Source organism: Melanotaenia boesemani, chromosome 13 (genome assembly GCF_017639745.1).
Source record: "Melanotaenia boesemani isolate fMelBoe1 chromosome 13, fMelBoe1.pri, whole genome shotgun sequence".
Classification (NCBI taxonomy): domain Eukaryota; kingdom Metazoa; phylum Chordata; class Actinopteri; order Atheriniformes; family Melanotaeniidae; genus Melanotaenia; species Melanotaenia boesemani.
The window spans coordinates 26152417-26168847 of NC_055694.1; the positions used below are offsets into that span (position 1 = coordinate 26152417).

Sequence of the window (16431 nt, forward strand, 5' to 3'; positions counted from 1 at the left end):
GACTGGGCTAAAATTTTAGGTCGGGAGTAATACTCTCATCCAGGCCACCCCAACTCACATACTGCATGCATATGCTCACACAAAACACAGGTTACCTTATTCACAATAAGGTGGTTGTGGTAAGGAAGCCAAAAATCTATACAACACATGTAAAAACATGGACACCGCTCAATACAAAACTCTGACCCGCTGTGGACAAAGTTTCTCATGAAATATAAAGTATCTGGGCCAAAACTAATTGTGTTCTTGTTCTTGCCACCCCAAAAATCTGCAAAAAGTTTTCTGTTCTCATGGAATATGTAACAAGCTGAAGTATGTTTACTTTGATGCAACATATTTGTTTCTTCTTCTTTTTCACTCTTCTGCTTCCTGAATGTATATTAGCATAACAAAAGAGAAAAGGCAAATAAAAGGTGCATGCTGCAGACGAGTTAGTAGTTCTGAAAAGAACTAGTGACCTCTTGTAGGCAGAAATGCTGCAGCAGTTTTTGTTTGTGTGGAATGTGGATGATAAGCTAAATTAATAAAAACGTTGTAAAACTGCTGTGCTGTAGAAATAAGTAATTTAGCCTCATGTTACGCATAAAAATTCAATTTATTAAGCACTTATTGCTTTTTATGAAATAAAAAGACCTGCAATGCAGTGTCATCCTTTCCACTTCAAGTGAGAATATTCCAGTTAAAGCTGTGAATATTCACCAATGGTCACACTTGTACCTGAAGTTAATGAAGAATTTTCACTTCATCTAGAGTCTTGAAAAATCCAGCTTTGTAAGGACTTGTTTCGTAGCATTGCTTTGCCATTTGAGTTTGAAGCACTGGATTGATGCATCATGGTGACAAAATGGTGTAAAAGGTGTACTTTTTTTTTTATTTTTATTTTATTTATTTATTTTTTTATTAACTAAATGCGGATTTTTTCCTGGTGGAGATGAGTTTTGAGGCAAAACAGAAAAGGTACAACATTTCATGACTATGTTTTACAAACGTAAAGCATAAATTGGGCCTTCTTTTGCCCCTGGTTCAGTGACTCTTGGTCATATTGAGATGAAACTCACAGTTGGAATCTGTGAGATGTGAACTTTCAGTAAAGGTGTTGTTTGTCTGTGGCAGTTTGGTGGACACGAGGAGCCATAATTTGCGTTTAGATATTTTTTTGGACTTTGTGGACCTGGGCTTTTAATTTTTTGTTGTCTTAACTGTGTTTGGTGGTCATAGAAATGGTTTTACTGAGCTGGAAGCTGAGATTCTGGACTTTCTGTGGATACCACATGTCTATAGTTACATTTACAGACCTGATGTTACACCCCTAAAACCAGATGTATTTAAATTATGAATGCAAAGTTAGATAATTTATTAGCAATAAATCTGGATAATAAAGCATTGAAGGTACATGGATGGAAGTTATTGTGTATATTGTGAATATTTCTCTCTCCTCGCCATCTAGAAGCTGTGAGATTGTAATCCTGCTTTCTGTCTGTTCACCTGATGTCTGTTCATATATATATATATATATATATATATATATATATATATATATATGATGGTAAGTTTATTATAAACAAATTTTATTCGTTTTTGCTTGTCATTGATTTTTCTCTCCGCAGGATTTCTTTATTTTATCTATTTATGTAAATATATCTTTTTGTATGATTTGGTAAGTGGCGGAGGCGGATTGGGTCAAACACATTCCAAACAGACACAGCATGATCACTGATGTTTGTATTTAAAAATACATCAGCCAACTTATTTCTGAAATGTTCGCATAATCTGTGTCTTTGGAGACCTCAACAGTTTCTTTGCTGCTTTGCAGCTGCTTCAGTATCAAGCAGACTTTTACTGTTCTGTAACTGTTCAGTATCACACTGTTGAAAGGTCTCTTGTGATTTTTTATGCACAACTCGAAGGTTTTTCATCTGGTGTTTATGTTATGAAAAGTTTGAGCGCATATCATCAAACTCCCAATTTTCCCTGCTCCCCAGAAAACTGCCAAAAAGTCGGAAAATGGAAATTGATGTTTGAAGTGGGATATGAACCCATTTAGTTTGTCTCCTGTACATTTTGTGACAAAAAAAGTATTTTTCCTATATGTTGATACACAGATGGTGAGCAGAAGTCCTGGCTGAGGTCCACCTCTATTTGTAAAGGTCAGCATCTTAACTTTAAAGAAATCTTCCTCTGCTGTGTGCTGCCATGATTTCTGGAAAGATGGGGATGGGGCGCGGAAAAAAAATTCCCTCAATACAAAGTGCTGCTGTTATTCATGTGGAGTGTTGAAATATACTCCTTGCAGGAGCATGCTGTGAACTCTCATGAGGACTCGGCTGGAGTCAACTCCATTTTCAGCCTGTTGAAAAGTGGCATCTTGCGGAGGTAGAGAGCTGCTGAGAGGCTCTGAGCTGGCGCTGGAATACAGGTGTTAAATGCTTAACTGCTGATACCTGCCAAACATCTATACAGATGCAAACATGTAGTGCAAACACGCAGGGGCATTTGAATTTGTGAAAAAATACTCGGGATATCCACGTACACAAACTCATTCACTGTTGAAGGTGAGAATGAATAAAACTTGGAGACTATGAAAATCAGAAGAATGTAAAATACTTAAAACTAAGCATGCAGAACATTCAAGTGTAGTCCTAAAAAGTGTCTTTTTTTTCTTCAATCCTTCAGCAATTTGCCTTGTATCCAGTTTTTCTGTGTATATCTGTGCATATCCATTCATATTTGTTACATTTTAAAAAAGTTCCACTGCATGATTTTTAACTTCTGAAGCTCTCATTCCAATTTTTAACTGTTAATAAATCTGTGGGGGTATCAGAAATCCAACAACTAATATTCTTGTATCTTGCATTTCTTTAATGGTAAATTAAGCACAAGAATCATTATAATTTTCCTGGGTCATATGTTGGCGAGTTAATCAGATGCTAAAGCTAATTGTATCCTAACTAAATTTAACAAAAGCTAATTTCCTCTAAATTTGAAAAATATGAATGTCAGTTGCCTTGTTTTTCCTGTGCAAACTGTGGGTGGTGCAGAGACCTTGGGTATATTAGCTTGAGTTATATGCTGTCATTAAGTCATCAAATTACCAATAATAACTGAAGACAAAGAAGAAAAACACTTATCTTGTCATGTCATGCAACAGTTTGACTGGTAATGTATTTTAAGCGTTTTCTTTTTTGTATTAAGTAAATCTAATATGAGTTCTCTACTGAGGAGTTTTAATGATTTAATTAAGTTAAAATGTCACATTATCCTAAATTGTTTTATCATCTTCCTAAAAGTGCATTGTCACTCATGTGCTTCCCAGATTGGTGAACACTCGTTTTAACAGCTTTTATCTTTCCTGTCCTTCACACAACTCTCCCACTGGGTGCTGTCATTGTGAAAGAGGGACAAATAAGGCATGAGGATGACAGCAAGGTGTGAAAATGCTGCCTGGACTGTGCAATATTACCTGCTGTTGATTTGAGTTTTTGTCTCTGAGCCTGTCCATTAGCCCAAATCAGTTATTGTGTTCATTTATGTGTTTGCGTGCGTGCATTTTAACAGTATTCTCATACTGCCAGGAAAATGTCTCTCCTGAGACCAACAGCATGTCCTCACTCTTGAGTGTCAGAATGTTGTTTCCTCCAAGGAAAGTGATGATATCCTGTCAGTGATTTGGACTGCTTGTATAAATTCACACCAGATGGAGTAGAGCGCTCCGGCCGATTCAAATGAAGCACTCAAGTAGGCTTTGGAATAACAATAACTGCCACATTTTGATGACACTTTGTTACTAAGTCAAATAGGCAGCTGTAGTGGAAAACTCAAACCTAGTCGCTTTACTTTGTGTATATGTACAACATCTCTCTACTTACAGCAGACATAGACAACTTTAATAGAAAATGTCTTTTCCTGTCAGCACTGCAACACTCAATGTGATGAAGCAGCACAATGTCTTATTTAAGTAGGACCATTAGAAACCCACTAGAGGAGGAAAAATATTGATGTCTAGGCAGAATTGCTGCCACTCAGTGCAACTTTTCTATGTAGTAAAAGAAATTTTGAAAGCCTCATTAGTACGCTAATGCACTGCCAATCTACGATCTATGTGTAATTTTGATTTAATCACTGTCTGTAATATTAACTTCCTTCATCTCAAAGACTGGTGTTAATCATATGAGCAATGGTGAAAATTGTACTCTGACAGCTTCTGTTCATGCCATCAGTCTGACAAATGCTGCATTCATGGCTGCAGGATTTCTGCATAATATTGTCCTGTATTATTTGCTCACAGCAACAGCTTTGGCCCAGTCTCACCAGAAGACTAGTAGTGTATAAATTTGTCCCCTTGTCAAAGACGGTAGTTTTACTAATTATGGTAATAAACTGAGATTTTAACATACACCTTGGCTGTTGCCAAGGTGGGATGAAAACAGTCTTCCCCCTGGCCTACCCCTGCCCAGTACGAGGGCCATGACCCACGGCCCCCTCCCCGACAGGGAGACTTTACACGGGAGCAAAAATTTGTGAGGATGTAATGCAGCATTTGAGATGATAACAATGAAAAATTGAATTTTTAAAGATATTTTTATGTATTAAATATGCCACACAAATGTCATTGTGTTGCACATCACAACTCTAATTTATTTAACTTCATCAGATCTGACAGAAATGGTGCTGATGATGTGCCTTTGTGTTTGGAGTAATGCTTCGGTCAGAACCCAACCACTTCCAGATGCGTCATGTGCACCGGACAAACTTGTGCTGGTTAGTCGGAGCTCGCAACCACATCTCCCTCGTTGGGTGGGTACCTCCTTGTTCTTATCACCTCTCTTTATGAAATTTATAAATCACTGCATTCTGTTTTTGTCATTTCCCAACCTTTGTGAATTGGGGTTGTACAAATGTATCTTGTACATTGAGTTCTGTTGATGTTTAAAATTGAAAGATGTTCACCAAGCTGCCTGATATGGTGGCCCAGTTTGGAGTAAGCTTTTCATTCTGAGTGCCTAGTATCAGAAATTATTTGCGTCATGTGATCTCTTTCCTGAACTTTAAAGATACAATTTATAAAGAAAAAAATATGTTGACAGCTATTCTGTGGTTTGTGGATTGCTTTTCACATAATGTGTTTTCTTATTCAATTATTGATAGAGTGCAGTGGAAAGTGGCTGAATACAAAATTAAGACTGTGTTGCAGCTTCATGGAAAATGAAGTTGTACTAGATAAGTGCTTTGAAAATGAAGAAGCTGACCCAAAGTAAAATATCACTGTAATTACCCAAGACAGGCTTTATCTTCTGAGTATGATGTTAGAAGTCAGAGGGAGCACAGAATAAATATATAAATAAATTCAAACAAATTGTGCCTTTACAAAGATGCTGTCAAAAAACTGTCTCTGATGCTCCACTTGCAAACACTAGTTTCCCTTAGTCATCTCAGAGTGAATGGCTTCTCATGAAGGCACACAGCATGCATCTTAACAGAGACTGAGCAAATGATGGCATTAGACTTCACAGTGAATAAGAATTCCAACTTGGTTCCGTGATTCACAATCACCCTTTGACTGATCCATCTGTCTATGCAGGCAAGCGGCTTGTTATTGGTTGAAGGACTTGGTTTAAAACAGGGGTGCCCAAATCCGGTCCTCAAGATCTACCATCCTGCAACTTTTAGATGCAACTCTTCTCCAACACACCTGACTCAAGTGACTGGCTCGTTACCAGGCCTCTGCAGAGCTGAATGACATGCAGATGACATTTGATTCAAGCGTGTTGGAGAAGGGTTGTATCTAAAAGTTGCAGGATGGTAGGTCTCGAGGACCGAATTTGGGCACTCCTGGTTTAAAATGAAACAAGTTTTACCTGTGGGAAAATGGTTCTTAATAGTGATGGGGATCAATACTGAAATACAAATACTGTCACGGTTGTAGGAACCTTAGCAGGAATGCGGACCCAAATGCTGATGACACAGAGGACTGAGCTGAGAACAGTTTAAAAACTGTTCTAAAAACTGATAACAATTTTATTTAGGTGATGATTTGAGTCAGCTTGGTCTTGGTCCAGGAAGTTATCACTAAGAAAGGGAAGAGGATTAATGTGGATCTGGGAAGAGATGATAGGCAGGGTTGAGTAGCAAGGTCTGTGGCTTATTATAATCCGGATGAAGTCCGATAGTGGAGGGGAATGGTCTCCGGCTGTGGTAGGTAAGGTTCTGGCAGTAGGCAGGGCGAGCAGGCAGGTAGCTAAGACCTGTAAGCAAGGCTGGCAAAGGGAGGAAGTCCTGATCCAGAGTTAGCTTGATGGTAATCCAAGGGATCCTGGAGGCTACACGAAGGAGCTTATGAACACTGATGAAGGCCTAATTACCACGCTTTAAAGAGAGACAATCTGGCAAAAACTAAAGTGCCTGCAGATCCTTAAGTAGTAGAGTAAATGAGCTGCAGGTGAGTGTAATCATCGTTCCAGACTCCACCCTGAGCCTCCATGGCAACCTGCTGATCCCCACCTGGAATCTCAGGAGAAAAACACCAAAACACATAGCCAGAGCAAACCATGACAAATACCTCCAGTACAGGATATTCATGTTAAACATGCAATTAATGATTAACAGCAGCACAGTGGAAAGTTTTTATATAATCAGGATTTCATGTAAATGATACCCAGTTGATAGGATCTGCTTTTTCTACCTGCCCTAGTCAAATGGTCAAAAATATGTCATAGCCAAAGTATTGTAGAGGTGTGCTGGTCAATCAGTCAAGTTGAGCCAATTGACATATACAGTACGCTGCCTAGCCATATAAATACATTTTGCCAGCAAATAAAAAAAGGTCAGACACTAATATTTTGTTGGACAGCCTTTAGCTATGATTAAGGCAGCATTCACGTGGCATTGTTTTCAATGTCAAACAATTTATTTTCATCCAGTGTTGCATTAAGTTTTCACCAAGATCTTGTATTGATGATGGGAAGATCCGACCACCGAGGTAAGTCCCCTCCAGCACATCCCAAATATTCCTAATAGGGTCCAGTTCTGGGGTCTGTGGTGGCCAATGCATGTATGAAAATTATGTCTTCTGCTCCATGAACCACTCTTTCCTGGTACTGTCATTTTGGAATATGCCCATGCCACCAAGGAAGAAAAAAATCATGGGTGAAATAATCTGGTCATTCAGTATATTCATGTAGTCAGCTGACCTCATTCTTTGGGTTCATAATTTTGCTGAATGTAGACCTGACCAACTGCAGCAACCCCAGAACATAGGCTTCCCCCACAGATTTTTTTTATTTATTTTTTTTTGTTTGGCACTAGGCATGATGGCTGCATCACTTAATCTGCTTTTTTTTTTTTTTTTTTTAACCTGTCCTGTCCAGCATAAAGTAGAATAATGGTCTGGCTGCTGTGTTGTGCCGAACAAATTTTCTTTGCCAAGGGGAGCTTTATGGGCATACGTCACATAGCAAACTGTTTCTCTCTCTCTCTTATGTGTGTGGGTATACACATATATTCCAATTTAGTTTTTAAATTTAGTATTTAAATAAATGATACACTATTGCTTGACTTATTGTCTTGTAGGCTTTTCTAATAAATACAGGCCTCACTATACTAAACCACATTAATTTGTTGCTCAACATGGGATGTGAGATCAATATGTTCGCTGCTTATGAAAATGAATAAAGCCTACTCCCGAAGACTTATTTTAACAATTGGGTTTGAATTAGTGAAGTATAGATTTCTGTCATATCTGATTAACATTTCTGCCAGTAATATTGGTGTCCTCCCGAGGCTGTGGTGCAGCATATTAGATTTTTATTCCACTGAACAGCATTGTCTCTGCTCTGAGACCTTTGCTGCATGTCACTTGTGATGATAAGGTCATTAGTTGGTACAGTAGAATGTCACCCTGTGTATCTTTGTTTTTCTTTTTAGGCAGCATTAAATGAAAAACAACAGCAGCTGACGCCACAGAGAAATGACTCTGTAATTATAATCAGCAAAGAAAGGTGTCTCTTTTCTAGTAGACAGATTATTGCTTTTTTTTTTTTTTTTTTTTTTTTTACAAAATAACAAGATCATTTAAAAAAAGAAGAAAAAAAACACTTCTATGTTTTTAGGAGATAAAGTGCACCACTTGTTGCCATAACAAATTATTATTGAATTTAAGACATTACGATAAATTCAGCTTGTTTTAATACAAGCACAGTGAATGCAAATGTTTAAAATGATCTTGACCAATACTAACATTTCAAGGTTTTACCTTATTGGAATCTGTGAGACAGGATTTTCCAAACTGAGTTCTGACCCAGATAGCAAAAAATGTTTAGACCAAATATGGCCCAAATGTGCAGTTGTGTCTGGTCCAAATGTGGCCTGGACCTTTTAGAGTTGACTTAATGTTAGTGTAGCTGCCAAAACTCAGCCACATGGCCACCACATGTGGCCCACAGGAGACTTGCCATAATCCAAGTCAGGCTGGGAACTGACATTTGGCCCATACAACACATGCCAGTGCTATAAGTGAACCATAAGTGTCTAATGTAGCCCGGATTTGGCCCAAACATGCCTGCTATGTGTGAAGTGTGGAACGTTGAGTGTGACATTTGGATAAGCTTAATGCACATCATTAAACTCAGTGCAGAGTTGCATGAGAAAATCGTGTGATAGGGATCAGAAACTATTGTCCTGCATGTTTTAGATGTTTCCCTGCTGCAGCACACCTACTTGTCTAGTTCTACAGAAGTCTGTTAATGACTCAATTTAAATCAGATGTGTTGCAGCAGGAAAACATCCAACACCTGCACAGATCCTTGAGGACAAGAGTTGCTGATCTCTGGAGTAAAGTCTGCTCTGGCTTGTTCTCCCATCTCAGCTGCAGCATCGCCTGAGATGTACTCTTCTTATCAGCTCATGATGTTGGTGGGCGGATGCCTCCAGAGCCTTGTTTGCACCAGATAGATGACCTTGATACTGTAAGTACACAGAAATTCTCCAGGCAATCGAAGCTGTCACACTTCATAAAAGAGTTGTTGGAAAGAAACTTTGTTGACGACTGGAGAAGTAACAGCTATATTGACTTCTGCTATTTAAATATTGAACAGTGTATAAATATCCTTCAGATTCTCTTCACTGACAAAACTCAAATATAACAGACTGCAGACCGTGTCCCTTAAGTAAATAATTTAATTGTGGAAGAAGAAGAAGAAAAAAAAAAATATCCTGTGTGGGTGGAACACAAGTATTCCTATTTGACCAACTTTAGGTTTTTCTAGAAACTGAATTGTGAAAATACATATATATAATATATATATATATATATAATAATTTAGAACACAGTGTATTTGCAGTATTTATATTGATATTTATTTTTTTATCTTTGTGATTACAACTTACAGATCTGTCATGCCTGCTCCACCTGCACCAGTACGCTCCTCTTCACCAGCCTACTGATCACCGGTCCTACGACTACATTACCCAGGATTTCTCTGTTCCCACTTCTTAAGGAAGCTGAGATCTTTTAACGTCTGCACCAAAATGTTGCAAATGTTCTACAGGTCTGTTGTTGAAAGTGCAATCAGCTTTGCAGCAATCTGCTGGGGCAGCGGCATCAGAACCAGAGACTTGAAAAGAATTAACAAACTGATCAAGAAAGCCGGTTCTGTGCTTGGAGTAACTCTGGAGCCGCTGGAATTGATCATCAAAAAAAGAATTCTGTACAAGCTGATGAAGATAATGGAAGATCCTTCACACCCTCTACACAACGCCGTGACGAAACAACAGAGTGTGTTCAGTGGGAGGCTTGTTCAAGTCCGATGCAAGACAGAGAGATACAGAAGATCCTTCCTTCCAGCAGCTATCAGGCTGAAGAACAAAGCCCTTAATTAATTAATGTGATTGTTTTACTAAAAAATTACTACTACTACAATATTGAATTTCCCTTTGGGATTAATAAAGTATTTTTCATTTTCATTCATTTTCATTTTCATTTTCATTCATTTCATTTCATTCATTCATTCATCGTACTTCACCTGTCTCTTCTCCTCATCAGCCTGACAAGTCACACCTGTTTTCCCTCTACTTAAGCCTCCAGTAAACCTCAGTTCATTGTATTGTCTTGTAGCTACTTTAGTCAGAGAAAGCTGTATTAAAGCCTTTTCACATTTGGCTGGCGCGTCCCCCTTTCAGCCAATCCAGCCTTACAAGATCACAATGGATCTACAAAATCACATAACATCTAAGCCAAGGTTTCAGGAAATGCAAATGACAGTATTTCACATTATGATTGGAGTAAATTGTCAAGAACTAGGAGTTATTTAAAATGTATATACCTGTACATTTCCACATCTGTGTAGTAATCCTGACCACCTGAACAGACTCACCTCATCATATACACTAAAGTGAGAGGCACCCGTTTGGAGGAACAAAAAGATGAAGACCAACAATAGTTTCAAACATATGGATAAAGATGTGGTATGAAAGGAAAAAATATTAATGAATTATAATAATAAATGAAAAAAGAGACAATCTGTAGCTGTTTATTAAAAAAAATACAATAAAATATACAGAGGATTTTTTGTGACACTTAACACATGCAGTATTGCCATCTACTAGTCAACTCAGAGCATTTAATCATGTGAATAAATTAGCAATGCACAATTCCAACATATGGATTCTGATTCTTATAACAACATGTAAATAATAATGAAGCCAGTAAGTTCAATATTTTTCAAGACTTTACTCTCAGAGTGAACTTTATTAACAGTGTGCCCGAGTTAGGACTGTGCATCTTCACTAATGTCACGTTTCGATTCGATTTAATGATGCATCACAATGCATCACTGTAAAGAAGTAAAGAAGATGTTTTTCATGTTCTCCTTTATGATCAGAAAAAATTTACCTGTGAGTATTCTATTCAATTTGTAACTGAACATTGGGAATATTGTTAAGGTAAACATTTGTTGATGAACAAAGTTGTTTCAATCCCTGTAGTCTGTCCATGCATGCTAACGGCTAGTTTGCCAATGGTATTTTTCATAGATGTTAATCTTACCCAAGTGATCGTTTTCATACATTTTCATGTGTACTATTATGTGATTTCACTGAGACAATGAAAGTATTTCCAGTGAGATACTGATGGATTTTCTGTATATTTGCTTAGTCTTACAGTTTTTCTAATTAAAAGTTTCAAAACAGATTCAGCTTTGGATCTTTCTGCCAAGTTGTTGCAGCAAGCTAGATCACGCCACACACAAGCAAGTGGCGGCAGAATATATACATTTTTTTATAATCTATTACGTTTTGTTTTTGCTTTGATACAGAATCGTTCACATCTGCATTGCGATACATTGTAGAAATGATTAAATTCAACACCCCTAGCCATGTCCAAGTAATTCTCCACAAAGCACATATACACCTTTGGCTATATATGAGCTACATGCTAATTACTGAGGTCCTAATACAGACAAAGTGTAGTGGCAACAACTGATAGTACTTTAAAGCCACTCTTTTATTTGACAGGAGGTGAGGTTGGATAGGCTTGACTCATAAATATGTTACCTTTTCTTACTCACAAATCACGGGAGACTCAGGTCATGTTTGTGGTTTTATTTTAGGTTGTTCCAAATATCTTTCAGTTGGTACATCCAAGCTTCTCCAGGGTTTCACAACAGCTCTCAGGTAACACCTACTGTAGCAATGTTTTTTTTTGTCAGTAACATAACTTTGTGATGGTCAACAAACCTTTTTCTCTGTACCTCACACACCTGTCAATCCACGCACCAATATCAAAATATAGCTCTTCCATTAGTCACAGAGAGCTAACGTAATGCCTACTTCAGGTACTATTGGACATTTAACAACTAAGCGAACATCAAAAAATAGTGTAACACAATGAATACCAAAGTACAAGAAAAATAACCAAAATACACTGTAACCTACAACAAACATCTTAACTATCCTTATCACAATTTTGGCTCCTACACAAAGGTATAGTGGGAATATTTTTACCACTAGGAAAGTACCAGTTCATCAGTGACACACTCTTCAGCATTATACAAAAAGCAAGAAATGATTTCTTCGATTTAATAACAAAACGATTAAAAGAAAACAAATACTGCAGCTGCACATGTGGTAGACCTCTGGTGAGTATCCTCCTCTACTCACTTAATGAGTCCGGAGCAGAGTAGGGATTAGATTGCGGACTCCTCCGTGCAGGGATATAGATCTGCCCTTTGATCTGTCATGATGATTGGTTTTTCAAACACAGACATTACAGTTTCATGTCTCTTAATGAAGTGTAACCATGTTCTGGATCGCTTCTTCCATTAACACATACAGTACATGATACAGTTGATTTGTGGTCAGTGCACTAGCCAGCAGTTGTCAGAACTGATAGAACTGATAATTGATAAGCTCAGAGGCTCACCATTCAAACGCTTTAGAAAATTCTGAGCCAGTACCCAAGTGGTAACAGTTCTCAATTCCCATCCATATGTGTATCGATCTCCTACTCCTATGTTTTCTCACTTCTCCATGTTGCCAAGTGACCCCAGACAAGGGCCTCTTCCTTTTCTGGTAAGCAAACTTTTTTCAACTGCAGAAGACTTTTCTGCATTACCCTTGGAGGAAAGCACAGCTATCCATCTGTGCTTAAAAATTACTAAGAATTTTGCAGTTTTCAGGCACTGAGAGCTGCACAGATGGATGTGTATGTGAGAGTAAAAAAAAAAAAAAAAAAAACTGTATTAAAGGACTTATTGCTTCTGCGTCTTGTGGACTGTCCCAGTTACTGACAGGCTTGAAACTTCAAAATAGATGATAATGTGATTCTTTGATCCAGTGAGTTCATTTCATGAGAAGCACAGTTAACTATATGTGTCAAACCACCATAAACTTTCTATATTTACATCCATCATTCCTGTCTCTTTCACTGAGAACTTACCTTGGCAACAGCTGTTCTTGGACGAGCTCAGTGTTGTTCTGGCCTCTGCCCCTTCCTTCTCCTCTGCCCACTCAGGCTTCACCCCTGCTTGCTGCCAACTGAACAGGCTTGTGCCTCTGGTGGAGTGAGAGAGATAAAGATTGAGGGCAAAAACAGCAGAAGGCAAAGAACATCAGGGAGGAAAAGGTTTTTATTCAGTGGGAGGATACCTTTTAAACTTTCTATGTAAAGTTACTGGCTACAGTAAAAGCACAGTTTACTAGCAGTGTTGCCAGATCTTATGAGAAAAATAAGCAACCAACTCAATGACAATCATAGACTGTATATAAAAGATGGACAGAGCCTCCATGACGTCACCCGTAGGTTTCTGAAGAGCAAAAGTGAAGTTTGTTGGCTGGTTCCTACCATCGCAATCTTGGCAGCGTCAAACCTGCCGTCGCTCCTGGAAAACACAAAAATGGGCAAAGTGATGGAGCTGAAAGGGGGGCTGTGAGCATGGGGGTGGATGATTGACATCTATCAAACTCCGAGCTGCCTGTAGCTACGAGCTAACTGAGCTAACCTGCTAATGAAGGTAAGTGGGCTAAAGCTAAGGCGCACTGTTAGTCGGCTAAAAACTGCATTTGTGCTGCACTCTTCCTTCTTGCCGTGGATATTGGATACATGTCAATCAAAAGTACACACCCCTAATTATGCCGAATTTCAAGATGAAATAACATCCAAATGGATGAGTTAGAAAAAAATTCACCCCCCTCACAGTTGTCATGAAGGTAAACTTGACCTATTAATCCTAAAATGTATTTTTGTACCAAGCTTTAAACATGTTTATTTCTGCTGTGAAGTTGGCCTTTTTAACATGGGAGTCTATGGGGATTTGCTCTGTTTTGGAGCCTGCCCCCAGTGGATGAGGGCTGAACTGCAATTTTTTGTGTGTATATGGGATGGAACCCACCCTGAATGGCTGACCAAAGGGGGGTAGCAAATGCCACCTGAACATCATCTGATCAACCATGGCTAGACACCTGGGTGAGGGTGTTGAATGTTTAAAGACCCAAAACACCTGAGGACCCCCAGGACTGTATTGTTGTCACTAACATTTACCAGTTAAAAGTGATAGCTAAAATTACTTCTTCCTGTATTGTAATTGTATTAAGAAACAGGTTTAAAACAGAGCAATCTATTGTTAACATCATGTTTCTGGTTGAGAATGGGCTTACAGTATGTGCTATGGGCAGATGGATGCTCGGACAAGGCATGTGGGGCGCTAGACGGACAGACTGGAGGGAGGGCCCCGCTTTGCATCCCACAACGTCTTGTCACAGTCCTTCATGGATGCAAAGCCACCTTTTCCATGCCCTCCATCCTCATATCTCACCCACATATAAACAGACCCCCACACATGCAAACATTTGTTAGCTTTTAGTTTAGGTGGGAACTGTGAAAAGGCAATCGCTGCCATCTGTTGAGTAGATTTAAGGATTTTCCTGCTGCAGCACAGCTGAAGTTCCTCAGTTGGAAAGGAGACAGAAGGAACCTCTTTATTTCTTTTTTTTTTTTCTTCTTTTCTTTTTTTTTTTTTTTCTTTTTTCTCAGATGACCAGTGTACCAGGTTGCAGGTTAATGTTCTCCGGCCAAGGTTTGAGGCCCGCACTGGGGCCCTTTGGCTGCATGTCTTTCCTTTCTCTCTCTGACCTTCTTTCCTTTCTAACTACTGTCTACTAGTACTAGTAATGGTGGTTATGTCTTAAGGCAGGATTTCGGGAGCAAAGGAAAGAAAGTGGTGGAGATCAGGAGTCATTTTAGAGTGCATCAGCGTAAACGTTTAAGTCCCAAAGGAATTATTTTCTCATTCAGTCAGTTATAATGGTGATAATAATGGTCACTAAGCAAAAATGTGTTTCTTGAGCATGCATCACTGTGTTATTTTGTCAGCTGCCTGGCAGTTTAAAGAGAGGAGGTCATGCTGAAGTAAGGAGATAGCCAGGGTCATAGGAGGCAGGCTTCAATACTCAAAGCTGTGAATCTGTTAACATTATCAATTAAAATGTAAGCGAAGTCATGATGTGGTGTTTATAGTGACCTTCACATAATCTTGTACAGACTTTAAAAGTATTTTTATTTGGTACAGAGCCATAAAAAATGGAGGATAATATTTTTTTACACATTAATTCAAATGAGAGTAATAATGTAAAAAAATCTATGTTCCATTTAATTAATACAAATTTTAAACAACTACAATGAGTCAAAATTAACACATAGTTAAAATCATAACATTACAAGAATCATTAAGATAATCCTACATTTTGGATTTTATATATGTATGGATATTATATATGCTGTCAAATGATTACAATTTTTAATCAGATCACAGCTTACAAATTAATAATGATTAATCGTGACTATGCCTGAAATTTGCCCGTTTTTACTGTACTCTACCACAACTGCACTCCACAGACGGCCAGAGAGCCCCTAGAGCGGACATGTATGTGCAAAACACAGGATAATTAAAAACATAAATAAATAAATACAGGAAAAGTGCAGGTGTGGAACCCTCTCACTGGGAAAAGAGTGTGTTAAAACAGCCTCATTCTCTAAGGAGGCAACCTCCATGTGTTTATTCTCAAATCCATCGATGAAGCCAGCCGCCTCATCTTTGCCTACTCTCCATTTCCCACCGTCATAATGGGGAAATGACAGATGTATGGGGCTTTTCAGGCGCATGCGTTAATTGCATTAAAAATATTACCGCAATTATTTAACGCTGTTGACGCGATTTTTTGGAAAATCCTAATATACAGATTAATTAATTCATTCTCTGTACTGCTTGGTCCATTACGGGTTGCGGGTAAGCTGGAGCCATATCCCAGCATTAACAGGTAAGAGGCAGGGTATGGACAGGTCACAGTCCATCAGAGCCAACAAGAATTCACACTCACACTCTCTCCTAGGGAGAATTTAGAGTCATTAATTAACCTAACAAGAATGTCTTTGGACAGTGGGAGGAAGCCAGAGAACCTGGAGAGAACCCACGCATACAAGGGGAGAACATGCAAACTCCACACAGAAAGGCCACCGCCCCCAGGTTCAAACCTTCCCCCAGCCGAGATTTGAACCAGCAACCTTTTGCTGTGAGGCTGCAGTGCTAACCACCACACCACCATGCAGCCCTGACCATGAGTCATGCTGCTTTAGACATTCTCTCTGCTCTACATCACAAATTATATGACATAGTAAATAAACATCTTTAATAAGTGCCAAAAAAATGTTAATATTAACTTACACCCTTGCTTTAAAATCATTAAACCCTAAGTTGAAAGTGGGTTTTAATGTTTGGTGTAAGTCAAGGTCATGGTTGGGCAAAGAGTTGTTAAGGCCAAGGTTAGACCAAATCTCCAGGAAGCAAATGCAAGTCAGAGTAACATGGTCATGTATGCATGTGTTCACACAGTAGTCACTTTTCCAAAGCAGAGCTTTAAAAATGGTAGGGCTGCAGGCAAGGCCAT

At 38.6% G+C, this 16431-nt stretch overlaps 1 long non-coding RNA gene across 1 annotated transcript; it reads left to right on the forward strand.

The window, feature by feature from the left end:
- The first annotated feature begins 5733 nt into the window (after positions 1-5733).
- LOC121651205 lies at positions 5734-16170 on the forward strand. Its single transcript, XR_006012408.1, has 3 exons — positions 5734-5832; positions 13247-13249; positions 16160-16170. It is a non-coding gene; the product is annotated as an uncharacterized LOC121651205 (long non-coding RNA).
- Positions 16171-16431: the final 261 nt, after the last annotated feature.